At 36.1% G+C, this 14,649-nt stretch overlaps 1 long non-coding RNA gene across 1 annotated transcript in view; it reads right to left on the bottom strand.

Annotated features, from left to right (window-relative positions):
- The window catches only part of LOC147572495 (uncharacterized), a 631,584-nt gene that overhangs the window by 560,573 nt on the left and 56,362 nt on the right, over window positions 1-14,649 (bottom strand). The gene's annotated exons all lie outside the window — the stretch shown is intronic.

The raw sequence follows: 14,649 nt of genomic DNA, 5'->3' as shown, positions 1-14,649 counted from the left end.
CTGCACTCTCATATTATCTCATCTATAAACGAGGAGTTTAGAATTGTTGAATTCTAATGAGGCTTTGAGCTGTACAATTCTGTGCATCTTTTTTTTTTCTCCCTCAATTTTTATTTTGAGTTTGGATGAAAATACTTGAGCTCTCATGAAATGTGCAAGGATGATTAAAGTTTTATTACATTCATTAATCTTGGAAACATATAATCATTCTATCATATCTATTAGCAAATAGATCCAAGTCTTCTAAAAATAGAATTTGTATTCAAGAGAAGCTTGAGTCAAGATATCATAATTACATATTTAAGTTAAGCTGGAACAATAAGATAACTGCCAAACAAACAAACAAACAGAAACAGAAACAAAATTAATCCAGGCTTAGTAAGAAGTGACTTCCTTTAAAAGGATGACTGCAATGTGGGAAGAGGACAAACAGAGGAGGGGGACTATTAGGAAGAATTCTCCGATCATAATAAACTCCTCAAGGGTCTCAAGGGTCATGAAAAATGAGATTTTCTTCTAAGGAGGAGTAAACAAGGCTAAAAATAACTGCGTGTGGAGGAATGGGATGAAAAACTGGTGTGATCAGATAGAGCAAAGAATACCGTACCCTAAAGCTGGCCTACTTTCCAGGAAGACCTGTTGAAGAAAGGTTTTCTGCTGGTTCAGAGTAAGGCTGAGCCAGGGGTTCTTAGGTCTGGGAGAAGGTGCGTATCTTAAACAAAGTTTGATTAATGAGCATTTTGTTCCAGCTCATCGATGGGAACCGGCTAATCATCTATGAAAAGAGAATGGGAATTTGAAGGGCTGTGTTTGGCTCTCTCATAGGTAAACAAAGGAGACATCCCTCACTGTTATCTAAGTCATACGGGGAAGAGTGGTTGTAGTAAGTGCTTATCCAGAGCACAAATGCTGGGAGAGTTCTTAATATTTGCTGTTTTTTCAGGATCAGAGCACTCAAGTAACATCACTATTTTTAGAGCTATATAATAATTAGAACATAAGCAAAGTCTTTTTGGAGGAATGTAATGACAACATATAGAGATATTATAAAAAATGTTTTATTTTTGAATGCTTATGTTGTACTGATTCTGAATAGGAAACATGAATTCAGCATCTTTTATATAACAACTACAGTGATAGGAAAAGGAGAAATGTCTTAGTGTGTACAAGTAGAAGCTGGTATATGTACTAGGATTTTATTAAATATAAAATAAACTCCACACTCAGCAGAGAAATGAAATAAATTAGAATCCATTTTTTGTCTGTTTATGTCAAGAATAAACTGTATTAAAATAATTTTTAAAAATCATCATTGCACAATCTAAAATGAAATTTCAATTTCTAATTTAAAGTTATAAAGTGAAGGGCACCCGTCAGTTAAGGCTCAGTGAGTTAAGGGTCTAACTCTTGATTTCAGCTCAGGTCATGATCTCATGGTTTGTGAGATCATGCCCTGCATCAGGCTCTGCGCTGACAGCACAGAGGCTTCTTGGAATTCTCTCTCTCTCTTGCTCTCGGCCCCTCCCCACTCCCACATGCACTTGCTCTCTCTCTTTTCGAAATAAATAAACATTAAAAAAAATAAAGTTAAAGTATAAGTAATCCAGAACTAATTTTATACACATTCTTTTAGAAGAGATATTTATTTTTTATTAATTATTCATATGATTCTGTTGTAAAATGTCTGCCTAAATATCATCTATTTACACCTGTTTTCCAAAGGTAGATTAAATAATTTTGTCCAGATATTCCTTGATATTCCTTGCTGTTATTGTCAAACTAAATTAAGACAAAAATGTAAATTGGTGATATAAAGCCTGTTCATACTTCTATTCTGTAGTTCTCATACCAAATGTCTGTTTTCATTTTTCTTTGCTTTTGTTGCTCTAGAATTAATAAATTAACATGTTTCTTCTGCATTTATAAAATAGTTCTCGGTTCTGCTCATTCTTTCAAATGAAGCCAATAAGGCATTGAATATTACATTCACAACACTTTGTGATACATGATTTTATGCTTTTTTTGGGCCTGTCTTCTAAAGATCTCCCAAACATCATGGAAAATGTATCTACTACATGAATATATCCATTACACATATTACCTCCTTGAGTCTAAGTCTTTGTCATTAACTTTCATGGTAAAGCAAAACGTGTTTATTTGATCAAGAAAATATAACGGAGAATATCAAGGGAGATAAACAATTAGCATTTAAACACATTTATTAAGTTCCTATAGTGAGTGTTTATCTGTCACAGAAGGGATTTTTCAATTTTAAATATCTTTTACATGCCAAACTCTGCCTTATATTTGACTTTAAGAAATCTTTGCATTTATAGAATATATGAAAGAAAGAAAGAAAGAAAGAAAGAAAGAAAGAAAGAAAGAAAGAAAGAAAGGCCAGACTTGCAATAATTCTATGGAATTGGAATTATCAATCCCATTTAAATATGGAAATATTAAGGGTGTGAGAGGTTAATTAGGTTTAATGACATCATACACTCTGGGAATCAGAGCAGGAACACAAATCTAGAGTTCTTCCCTACCTCACCCATGTTCTTTTGCCAACATTTTTCTTTCTACACTCATAGCTTCAAATAGACATTTATATTATATTTGTCAGTAAAATTCACAATAACCACAACAATATATATTATGTTGAACATTTATTACCGGTAGTACTTAGTAAGTGTGACACAACTGTCATCTCATTCAACCTTCATAGTCATCTTAGATTTGTGGTCATACTTTTATTTCCCCCATTTTGCAGGTGAGGGTAACAAGGCATGGAATTTAAATTTACAGTTGGCAAGCATTGTAAGTGAATAGGTAAAATGCAAACCCAAGAAGTCTGACTTTAGAGCCTATACTCAATTATCATTTTTTAAAAAATGACACTACATATAGTGTAAACAATGATCAGGGAAAGTGTTATTGTACAAAGAATAAATACATGTTGCAAGCAGTGAATAACATGAGAATAACAAAATATATAACAGTGGTAGAGGGAGCCATCTTGAGCTAGGCTGAACTGAAAATATCTTCTCTTATGTCATCTAATCTTTTATACATCTTTTGTTATAAACATTCTGTCAACATTTTTTGGTGCACAAATGTCTATATCTATGCTTAGGATATATCTATGAATGGAATTGTTGACAGATAAGTATTCATGTATGTATTTATAGAATGATGTCTCAACATTATAAATCATTTGGCTTATTGAGGTAGTAAAGTTAATTTATATTTTGGGACCCACAAAACAAAGGCTGCCCCAATGGCCCAGCCCATGTCACAAAAAATTTTTTTTAACATTTATTCATTTTTGAGAGACAGAAAGAAACAGAGAACAAGCAGGGGTGGGGCAGAGAGAGAGGGAGACACAGAATCCAAAGCAGGTTCCAGGCTCTGAGCTGTCAGCACAGAGCCTGATGTGGGGCTCCAACCATGAGATCGTGACCTGAGCCGAAGTTGGATGCCTAAACTACTGGGCCACCCAGCTGCCCTGACCATGTCACAAATCTTCACCTAAGTCAGCCTGCACCTATGGAAAACACCTTTTGAAGAAACCTAACATCTACCAAGCACAGTCCTCCAAATCTGCTTTAGATAGCTTACCTTACCCTAGGAAACAGAACCTGCTGAGCCTTATAGGGAAATCCCTGACCTCCTAGCCAATCATGGTTTGTTTCCATGTTGACTCTTCTCATATTCTATTAAATTCACTCTTCCCCACATCACTCAGGAAGAGTGCTCCATTGCATGTGGGTATTCCTCTAATCCATAGATTGTTTTCTCTTGAATAAAGGACATCAAACCATTACTAAATTGTTTTACTTTTGTCACTTGACAAGAAGTTGCTAAGGTTTTTTGGGTCCACACATTTTCTTTTTTTTTTTAATTTTAACGTTTATTTATTTTTGAGAGACAGAGAGAGACAGAGCATGAGTGGGGTGAGGAGCAGAGAGAGAGGGAGACACAGAATCGGAAGGAGGCTCCAGGTTCTGAGCTGTCAGCACAGAGTCTGATGCGGGGCTCAAACTCAACAACTGTAAGGTCATGACCTGAGCCGAAGTCAGATGCTCAACTGACTGAGCCACCCAGGCGTCCCTCTGCACATTTTCAATTAGCTACATATTTACCATTTCCTCATAGTGACATGACTGCATTAGAATGTTAATAAGCATCAACATCTGATAGCAAGTGAAATATTTACCCAAAGTGATCATGTTTGTTACTATACTGTGGACGACACAACACTCACTTTTTAATAATGCAAATAAATAGAACAAGCTCACCTTATGGATCAGAATTATAGATAATTAAAACTGTGTAGACTTGAGCACTGTGAATTTTAGCATAAAATATCACTATGTTAACCCATTTTTATCAGCGCTTTCTATATCCCTAATACTATGCTAAGAGGAAAAGATACAGGCCTGAAAAAAACAGGCCTATGACTGCTGCCCAGGAATTTGAAGTTCAGTGAGGCAGATTAACATTTTTTATTAAAGCTATTTTATATTAATGAAGATGATTACATCAATCATTAAAATAATACAAAAATTTTTATGGAGAAATACGGGCACAATGGAACTTATTGGGGGAAAAGTAGACAAAATTACTAACTTGGGAGAATTCTCTGAGAAAATTTACTGTTTTTCCATAAACTATCTTTTTGATTTTGAATGACGGCTTGAACAAGATACTTTTAGATATCATCCAATACAATCTTATATGTACACAGAAATGAAAGAAACCACAATGAAACCCTGCATATCATAAATTTCTTGTATGTGTCCTTATTTAAAGGAGCAGAATTAAGAATAGAAGTGAAACCTGATAAACACAGAGATAAACTCGGAGGCATGTTGAAATATCTGTTCCTGGACCAAATGGTTCCAGATTTCTGTTTCATCAGATTTCCTGGGTTTCGTTTCTCAGGCACTCTCGGCTCCTTTACATCATTTCCTTTTCTCATTACTTATCTGACACTTGTTTGTACAACAACAAAAGCCACTTTTAGTTTTCTAATTCTAAACATATCAGAGCCTGGAATACATACCAAAGTTTCATTTATTTGCTCCCTCATTTTAAAAATGAGTATTGAGGGGCACCTGGGTGGCTCAGTCGGTTGAGCGTCCGACTTCGGCTCAGGTCATGATCTCGCGGTCCGTGAGTTCGAGCCCCGCGTCGGGCTCTGTGCTGACAGCTCAGAGCCTGGAGCCTGGTTCTGATTCTGTCTTCCTCTCTCTCTGCCCCTCCCCCACTCATGCTCTGTCTCTCTCTGTCTCGGAAATAAGTGAACATAAAAAAAGGTTTTAAAAAAATGAGTATTGAGTACTTTCCTCTGTTAGCCACTATGCTAATTGCTGTTTAGGCAGAAATGAAAATACATGGTCACCCTAAAGAAATTCATGGAACCCAAGACGCAATTATCAACACTACTAAAACTCACTAAAATATAGACAAAGAATTTTTAGCAGATGGATAGGCTGGCATTATTAAAAATGTTAATAATCTTTTTAATTAATATATTGTTAGTTAATAAAATATGTATAGAAAGCATCACAAATCAGAGTTGTATAGCTGAAAAAATTCTCTCACAGTGGATATAGCCATGTAAGCAAAAGCCAGGTGTATGTGTGTGTGGAGAGAGAGAGAGAGAGAGAATTATTAGCCTCAGAAAACCCCTCAATCCTGCTCTCAATCACCCTCTCATCCTTCTGACAAGTTAGATTAATATTGTCTCTTTATGAACTTCATTTATCAATGGAATTATGTAGTATTTATTCTTTTACTTCTATTGCTTTTTTTAAGTTTATATATTTTGAGAAAGAGAGAGAGAGAGAAACAGAGACAGAGAGAGAAGGAGAGAGAATCCCAAGCAGGCTTCATGCTCAGTGTGGAGCCTAACATGGGGCTCAATCCCATGACTATGAGATGATGACCTGAGCCAAAACCAAGAGCCGGTTGCTCACCCAGGCACCCCAATAGTTTTTTTTTTATTGCTATGATCAATTCATGTAAATATTTTTTGGTTCACACACGTATATATTTAGTTGAGGCATCAGTATACATATCTTCAGCTTTAATATATTTAAATGTTTTTTTTTCAACGTTTATTTATTTATTTTTATTTTTATTTTTTTTTTGGGGGGGGGACAGAGAGAGACAGAGCATGAACGGGGGAGGCGCAGAGAGAGAGGGAGACACAGAATCGGAAACAGGCTCCAGGCTCTGAGCCATCAGCCCAGAGCCTGACGCGGGGCTCGAACTCACGGACCACGAGATCGTGACCTGGCTGAAGTCGGACGCTTAACCGACTATGCCACCCAGGCGCCCCATAGCTTTAATATATTTATAGAATAATGTTACCACATCATAAATCATTTGGCAGACTGAAGATGAGAAATTTTAATCCACTTTTATCTATATAAAAAATCATGTCTATGTATTACAGGGTCACACAATTCTCAGAGACCCCCCTACATGCTAAAGAAAATTTACTTAAAACCTTTTCTAAGAAGCATGTGTATGAACACTATAATTTATTCAACTATATGTGTGTGTGTGTGTGTGTGGTTAAACTATATATCATTTTGTTAAAGCTGTATTTAACCATGTTTTGTTTTATATTACTTCTTTTTACCACAGCTAGTGTCTAGAGACAAAGCGTGATAACAAAGGGAAAATACTACATACACATTGCCATTTCCCCCCAAATATGTAGTAATTAAATTACATAGCATTTTTAGAATCAGAAAAAAGAAGCAGAGTCCATCCCCCTTCTCCTGCTCTTTGCCTCCCCTCTCTCTGGAGAGTAAATCAATTTGCTGCCTCACATTATGCATAGGCACCCTGGCTGTAGTTTAGCATAAGGATAGAGAAGGAGAGCAGCTGCATTGGAAGCTGGAAAGAAACTGTAAGAAAAGCAAAAATGCAATTACCCAATTTGGAGTCTGACCAGGAGAATGGAAGTAATTCTTTTTTTTCACTTAAGTTTCAGACACTTTTAATGAACAAATGTTCTTTGTAGTTTAGTTTTCCTCTTCTTGCAAAAACAAAACACAAACACAACCAATACTTTTCCACGTTTAATTATCCAAAAGCAGTCTTTCCTTAATTTAAAATTGAGTGCCTGTATGTACAACATACCAAAATTATACTGGCAGGTTTTGACAAGCAGTATATTGAGTGATTGTATATATTCTAAAAGGACAAAAAACAAACAGAACCTTTTCAAATTAAAATGATTCACACAATTTTTCTGCATAAAAACCTAAAATGCTGGAAATGGAAATAAGAGCCTCAACTATCCTTTTATGTGCCTCATTCCTAGCTTGTGATACATTCTGATGTTTTACTATTTTCCTTTAACAAATAATAAAGAATTTATGAATCATGAACCCATAAGGAACATGGTACAATCTCAAAAATAGTTTTATTGAATTGGCTGTAAACTATAAGAGGCAGCTGCTATTATTTTTTTTATTTTTATTGTTTTCTTTTGGCCTCTGATCAGGTTAATATGGAAGGGGAAATAGTTTTGTGGTAGTTATTCCTTTGTTAAAAAAAAAAGATTTAATTTGTTAACAAACTGGTTTTAAGAACATCACTACCTACAATGTCATTATCTTTAAAATAAGATTCGAAAAATAACTTTGAATTTCATGGGTGGTATTGTAGGTTATTGGGAAATTAAATTCAGGTTTGATGCTGACTCCATCACTTACTAGTTGAGTGATCTTCAAAAAGGTAACTCTACAGGTGCTAAATTATTTTTACACACCTACATGTCACTAAGCAAAACGAAGTTGATTTTTCTGGCAAGACCGTTTTGCAAGAAGCAACATCAATGTTCAAAACTTGTGAGATGACATGATATTTAGGACCTCACTTACTGGCCTTGATTGTGATCAAGCCGGTAAGAGAACTGCTCAGATTTTTCCTTTTGTGTCCTTATCCTTACTCATCACAAAATCTTCCCAAAGTTCTCTCCAAATGTTCTCACCAAGTATAGCAGCTCAAATTACTACTTATTCCATTTATAATATTATTCCTCAGCATGAAATAATTATTATAACTCTGACGGCTCCACGCAAGGGAATCTGTACTGCCACAGGCTGTTTCTCTCTTGCATCAAACTCCAACTCTGTATTTTTCTCCCATCCCTATAGTGGCCAAAAGAACGCTAATAGTCCCATGCCTGTCTCCTTGCTTGACCTGTGTCTCCTAAGATCTCACCAACCTTTTTTTAAGTGTATTAATTTTACTCTTGTTATAGCTACTCACACTGGTATATTTATTTTCTTTGTTCATAAAATCCCCTTCTGCATCCCACTTTGAATAATTATTGCCCACTCCACAGATTAGAGTTGAAAAGAAAATTCACGTTTGCTAGAGCAATCTATATTAGACAAAATAGGAACAGTTACACAGTTATCCAGTAGCAAATGGATATTCAGTAGCCAATATCCAGGAGTAAATATCTTTCCAGTTTGTGGTAAGATATTTTTATGGCCTTCTCAAAAGGGACTTTGCACCAAATTGTTCACGGCAGAAATGTGGTCTCTGTTCTTTGCCGCTTTCTCTCATTCACTTCGCAACTCCAATCAATCAACAAATCCTATTTCAAATTCCTAAATACTTAAAAGAATTTATACTGATTCTCACTGTCAATTTCCTAATCTAAATTTAAGTTACATCTCACCTGAGTTACTGCAATAAACATTTAATGAGCCTTCTCACATCCTTTCTCACTGTACATTGTACATTCTCTTTCAGAAGTATCCTAAGAGTGGTCCTGTGGTGATTTCTGCTGTGTGAATACCCCCACAATGGCTGATCTCAAGCTAACAATGTGAATGTGCAATTGGAAAGAGACGCATACGTGTGAGCCATCTGTGAGCCACTTCTAGCCCAAACTAATTCCAGCCACCACTGTTAAGTCTCGTATCAGATACTGACTGAAAGCTCTTCTGTGGTTTTGGCTCTGTGAATCTTTTGTTTTAAGTTTACTTATTTTGACAGAGACAGTGCAAGTGGGGTAGGGGCAGAGAGAGAGGGAGGGACAGAGAATCCCAAGCAGGCTCAGTGTTGCCAGTGCAGAGCCTGACATGGGGCTCAAACTCACAAAACTGGGAGATCATGACCTGAGCCTAAACCAAGAGTCCAATGCTTAACCGACTGAGCCACCCAGGCACCCCTGTCTCTGTGACTCTGAGGGAACTCGCCCCTTTAGATCTCCCCTTCACCTCTCCTTTCTTTCTACTCTCCAGATAGAGTGGATTTACCTTCAGTTCTTACATTGTATCGTGCTTTCTCCCAGATTTCCCCACATGTGCTCTCGATTTGAGTGAACAACGTTCCCACCCACTACTCTAGTAATGTCTAACACTTTTAGGTCACAAATCAAAATTTATTTCTCTGGAAATCTTTCACCTTCCGGACTAGGTCATACATCTTTTCTATACTCCAATAGCATCTTGCAATTCACTATACCTTTCACCAAAGTCACTCTTCTGTTTATTATATTTATTTCTATATACTTTTTTTTGCTACATGATAGCAGTGCCCTTTCCTTTTCTTTGCTAACACTTCTCTGCCAGGTATTGGCAGCTCTCACTTAGTATGTATTTAAGAAATATTTGTTAATGACCAAATGGATTTAATGTGTGTAAATATATATAATAATATATATGATTCCCAAAGTAGATTATTTAAAAAAAACTCAAGAATAACTAAAAATGTGATAAATGATACTAGTCCTATTTAAAGACAATGGTTTGAAGAAGAAAGAGATTCTCATGATGTGGGTCCTTGTTAAACACTTACTTTGTAACTGTGAACGTTGAACAAGCTCTCTGAAACGCCTCAACCAGTCTTGTGCCAGCTTTATTATTATAATTAAGACAGCATGTGAATATGCTGTGTTAGCTGTAAAATGCTATCTATGCCTCTCAATGCCATCATTCACGCCCCAATATTAAGAATAAAGCTCAGACAACTGAACTGAAAATTCCACATTGTATATATCATAACATTAAAAAATATGTATCATAAAAGTAAGTTAACATTACATAGCAATAAATAATATTCAAATAGCTACTTGACTATTACATATTTTGTAATCTTACAGAAGTTCAGGTACTACAACTATTTTTACATGTGAATAATACTTTTTCTTCATCATTATACTTTTAATCAATTAATAGATGTTCATTTTAAGGTGGCTATTATTTTAACAAAGATTGTTAAGGTCAGATCAGTGCCAACACCAGAAACCACTTATAGCCATCCGTCCTTTCACTCCCAGGAGAGCTATAGTTTCACTTGAGCCTTCTTTGACCTAAATCCAATAAAAGAGGTGAAAAAGTCCCTATGTTTCTAACGTGCTGTTACACCACAATAGCTCAGTAATTTATTTGGCTTTAGGCTTTGCAAGCTGGCCCTCTGCAGTTCCAACCTTCTAGATCTTATGTATTCAGTTTGAAAAGGCCATTTTTTTTTTTTTTTTTTTTTTTTTTTTTTTTACAAAAGAAGCTAGCTGTTAACAGAAAGAAGAGGAAAACAAGATTTATCTTATCCAGCTCTATCCAAAACAAGGTGCTATGCTTTCTGTGACTTCAATTTGACAAGTAGAGCCCTGGGCAGGCATGTAGCATCACTGCTTGTCACTACAAGGCAACGGAGTGGAAAAGATAGTGTAGGAATAAGCAAGTGGAGCAGGTAACTAATTAAGATTAGGAGTCAACAGTGAAAGATTTTCTCAACCCAAGACACCCAATTCTGCCATATCTACCATAATACAAAACACACATAACTGCCATGCAACAAACTCATCTTGGAAAATATAAACTTGTTTTTCTGGAAATTTTAAAATAAAATGGCAGACGAAATGAAAATCTGCAGGTGAGATTTAAAAAAATGTGATAATTCTACCTTTAGTGTACAAGTCTGTCACAATCCAACATCAATACTGATTTATTCCAAATTAGATCAAATATTCCTGTTCCCTAGTCCCAATATTTAAAATGATTCTCTCTCTCTGGGGCGCCTGGGTGGCTTGGTTGGTTAAGCGTCCGACTTCGCTCAGGTCATGATCTCACGGTCCGTGAGTTCGAGCCCCGCGTCGGGCTCTGTGCTGACAGCTCAGAGCCTGGAGCCTGTTTCAGATTCTGTGTCTCCCTCTCTCTCTGCCCCTCCCCTGTTCATGCTCTGTCTCTCTCTGTCTCAAAAATAAATAAATGTTAATTAATAAATAAATAAATAAATAAATAAAATAAAATGATTCTCTCTCTCTCTTGCTCTCTCATTTATCTCTCCTCCTCTCTCTGAGAGTGTATGTACATAACTTCATATTAATATATTTAATATATGACAGTCAATATATTATATGAAATCACATGTAGTCTAAGCTCTTCAACTACTCATTTTCCCCCTTCTTTTTTTCTTCCTCAGTGGAATTTTCTCTGATAATTTTTTCATAGTTGCTTCCCTGAGTTTCATTTCTTTCTGCTTTTCATCCCCTCTTTTCTTCCTGTGTTTGTCCATTAGTCTAAAATTATTTGAGGGGATTCTCTTCTGTATCAGGATATTTTTTGCAGAATATATTGTGTGGGAAAGCATCATACAACAGTAATTATAAACAACGGTGTTTTGATTGTTTTGTTTTGAGAGAGAGAGAGAAGGACAGACAGACAACAGACAGACAGACCATGGAAGCAGAGGAAGGGCAGAGATCAAGGAAGAGAGAGAATGCAGGCTCCATGCTCCATGTGGAGTCCGACCAGCGTTGGATCCCACATCCCTGGGATCATGACCTAAGCCAAACCCAAGTCTGACTGAACCATCCAGGCGCCCTACAATCATATTTTTTAAGTCAACTGCTAAAATTATGCTAAGAGATACACACTAGGAAGCATCCAATAGCACTTGTTTTTCTTCCTATCTCTCCATATATTTTCTCCCAAATTCAGTCATTTCCTGACCTCTAGCCCTAATCTTCCATTATGGAAATTGACAGATGTTAAAAAAGTCTCCTATATTACTTGTTCTATTTCCCATGTTTTCACTGAAGTATAATATCATTACCATAAGTCAACTGACACGTGCTCAGAAATGTAGATAATATAAGTAAACAATATAATCCCTGTCCTCCAGGCAATAATGAGTAGGAAAACTCACAATTGCTTTACTACCTGTTTTCTGACTTTCTTATGCTTTACTCATCAGTATTCCATGAACTTCCTGGCCAGGTTGCCAAGAATTGAAAGTAAAGTTATGGTCATACCATTTACAACAATTAAAGTTCAGTGCCTGTATATATGAGGTTGAAAGGGAATTACCGAGCAGAGGCAATTATGTGCAAGAATTCTTTACATGTTAGTATATACAAGTGACTTCCTAACAAAGAATAGCAATTCTGAGAATAATCACTCTCATTTTCTCTTTTCTTAAATTATACTTCTAAATGAAGAATATTATTTATTCTGGCAGTGTTATTAATATCACCTAGATTGTATTTCTATACACAGCTGTCTTGAGTTTATGGAGTTATCCCTATTGCAACACAAAAGTTATATTCAGTTTTTCAATCAGGAAGTTACAGATATTTTAGAGTCCCTTGAAGTGACCTTTTAAGTCTTAGAGTCCAATATCACATGGCAATGTCAACTTGTGTTCATTTATCATAGCGATTCCATTAGTTTGAGTGTATCTTGCTGGTTTGCAACCTGTGAACTAGTGATGACCATTTGTCATTGTATTTTTGTAATTTCTTTCAGTTCCAATATTCTTGCCAATTTTGTTCTGCAAATTAAATGGTAGAGACGCTAGCACTTTGAATACTGTTTGGGAAAAGTAAAAAATGGCAATGGATATGGCTTGAAAATTCTAAGTACCACACTCACTAGTAACAGGAAGAAAACTAACATAAAATATGAGCCCACAACCACATTTTCCACAGTGCCAGTGATCTTATTACTTCCCTCCTTCTTTACTACCTCCAGGTTCTCTTGCCTTTTTCCTGTATTTGGCTATTTCAACTTCTTAGCTTCTATCTTCATGAATTCTGAGCAGCCCATTATGCATATAATTTAAATACTTTTCCATTACCTTTCATTATGGTAATGGCAGCACAATAGTAAATGAAGATGATGTTACATAAAACAGATTGGCCTCTGCTTATAAATCCTTTGAATTCAGAGTATACCATAGCTCTCTCTTTTTTCTATTCTTCTAACAACATAAGCCTGAAACGTCCAGCTGATAGTATTCCTACCAACAATCACAAAACTTCCAGATCGTCAGAGCTCCTGATTCTGGAAATCAAGTGACCCATTTTAAAAGTGGGCCATCATATGCAATTGAGTGTCACTAACCCGAACCCTTCATAGTAAGATGGGTATTTGGACTAAAACAGAGCACCATTCAGAGCACATGTTATCCTTCAAAAGAATGCCTATAATTAAAATATAAATAAATAGAAAGAAATTGGGCCATCTATCACATCAGCAAGCTCTAAATAAGAATAGTGGATGGCAGTACAAATTACTTCAAGATTTGAAAAACCCTAGCATGGTTTTTTCTCCTCATCACCTTCCAGCATATTCCCCAAAGCTATTGCAGTTCAATTCCAACTAATTCTACCATATCGTGCAAAACCACACATAAAGTGAGATCACATATGTCTTTGTGTGCTGAGACTCCTACAGCTTGTTTATCATATATCATATATGTGCAGTGATATTGGGTTTTTGCCGGGAAGTAGAAGTGCCTTTTCACATGGAAGAGCATGGTCTTCCACCAAAATTAACAAATGGATAAGTGGGACTACTCATAGTAATTCTTCTTTTAGGATCTGTTGTAATTCTTCACTACCTTAACCCGGTCTATTACACAGATTTCAATCATTGTCATCTCTGGGGTAAGAGAGACAAGGATTGAGAAACCTGGATTTGCTAAAAAAAGAGGTCTCTGACTATGAATTCTTATAAAGGTGAGCAATTTTTCTAGGTACATGGTAAACTGCTTAGATAAACATTGTCTCCATAATTAAAAGAGCACCACAGCACATGAATCTCTCTTTTAATGATGTATAGTGAGTATCAAACCACTCCCAGTACATTCCCAGGATGTCAGGCTTCTCTGTCTCCGATAATTATTTCCAAGTCCCTGCTAGACAGGTGTTCTGTGGTTCTGAGGAGTGCTTCCAAACTATTGCTAAAGGATTGGCTTATTGATATTATTATACCCTTTATATATATTTTTAATTTTGTTTAACATTTATTTATTTTTGAGAGACAGAGACAGAGCATGAGTCGGGGAGGGGCAGACAGAGAGAGAGAGACACAGAATCCAAAGCATGCTCCAGGCTCTGAGCTGTCAGCACAGAGCCCGACACGGAACTCGAACTCACGAACCGTGAGATCACGACCTGAGCCGAAGTCAGATGCTTAACCAACTGAGCCACCCAGGCGCCCTACCCTTTATATTTATTATTATATTTATTATGTTATTGTATTCCATTATATATTATTGTCCATTTTAATATGTTATGAAATATTTTGCATAGGGTAGGGTAAACTGAATTACTAGAAGAATGCCAAGTACATGCAGAATATAAATCCTGGTTTTTATCAGTAGATT

Source organism: Puma concolor, chromosome E4 (genome assembly GCF_028749965.1).
Source record: "Puma concolor isolate L17-30 chromosome E4, mPumCon1.1.hap2, whole genome shotgun sequence".
NCBI lineage: Eukaryota > Metazoa > Chordata > Mammalia > Carnivora > Felidae > Puma > Puma concolor.
Note: the sequence above shows the minus strand (reverse complement) of the source record. Positions and strands in the feature narration are given on the sequence as shown.